General features: G+C 51.9%; 1 long non-coding RNA gene across 1 annotated transcript in view; it reads right to left on the bottom strand.

Annotated features, from left to right (window-relative positions):
- Window positions 1-427: 427 nt before the first annotated feature.
- LOC139753982 (uncharacterized) overlaps window positions 428-1,085 on the bottom strand; it is a 285,933-nt gene continuing 285,275 nt past the window's right edge. The window contains exon 4 of the long non-coding RNA XR_011713794.1: window positions 428-449. This is a non-coding gene — a long non-coding RNA (uncharacterized lncRNA). The remainder of the gene's footprint in view (window positions 450-1,085) is intronic.

Below are 1,085 nucleotides of genomic sequence, written 5' to 3'. Positions count from 1 at the left end.
CGTCGTACTCCATAGTGGCGGTCGTGAGGAAGGGAGGGGAGAGACTTACCTTTTTCGCAGTATTCGTCCTTGACTTGTTCGTGCGAGGAGTCCTCCTTGGCGCGGCTGGTGGAGAGCCTTGTGGTGCGCTGGTTCTCCGTGGTAGTCAGGGTGGCGGTGGAGGAGGAAGGGGTGGTGGTGGAGGTGGAGGTGAGGGTGGAGGTGGAGGCAGACTTGACGAGGTGCACGGGGGAGGTGTTGAGGGAGGAGGTGCTGGAGGAGAGCTGCTGGGAGGGAGAGGTGGAGGAATGGTGGTGGTGGTGGTGGCTCAAGGCCGGCCTCTCGGTGGGTACCGAGGACGACCTGCCCACGTGCTTCGAGGGGGAGGTGGAGGCCATGGCGTTCTTGCTGCTGGGGCCGCCATCTTTGGAGCCGATCATAACGAGGCTGTGGTGCGCCGTTCACTGGCCCTGCAACACAAGAACGAAACACTCATGTCACAACCACGCAACACAACCTCACCACTTAGGTACATCAATGATCATGAACTCTACAATAACCCCTACAACATGAAGATAACCTCACCACTTAGGTACATCAATGATTATGAACACTACAATAACACCTACAACATGAAGATAACCTCACCACTTTAAGTACATCAGTGATCATGAACACTACAATAACCCCTACAACCCTGGCTGACATGCTCGTGACCCCGGACACCAACAAGAAAATAATGAACGAAAGGTTGTATAAATGACAGTGCGTCCACCCATCTGGAGAATACCTTAGTCTAACATGAGATTATACGCCTTCCACTGCTTGGGCCAAGGGCTAGTCCATCAAACCCCAAGGGTCGGTCGTATAAAGGTCATGCTCAAGGGTCGTAGGGTCACGGTCAAGGGTCGTGCTCAAGACGAACATGTTCCTACGTATAATGATCGTCTCCCACATCGACCAATGTCGTGCTCGTACACAATCATTATGAAATTTACATAACGCTGGCATAATGAGAGACCAACGCCTAAATATATATTTATATAATACATGATTTCCTGAAATCGTAGAACACGAGGCCGTTACGTAGCGACATTGGCTTACCG

The sequence above is a fragment of the Panulirus ornatus genome, chromosome 16 (genome assembly GCF_036320965.1).
Source record: "Panulirus ornatus isolate Po-2019 chromosome 16, ASM3632096v1, whole genome shotgun sequence".
Taxonomy (NCBI): domain Eukaryota; kingdom Metazoa; phylum Arthropoda; class Malacostraca; order Decapoda; family Palinuridae; genus Panulirus; species Panulirus ornatus.
The sequence above is the reverse complement of the archived record's forward strand: the minus strand, read 5'-3'. Positions and strand labels throughout refer to the sequence as shown.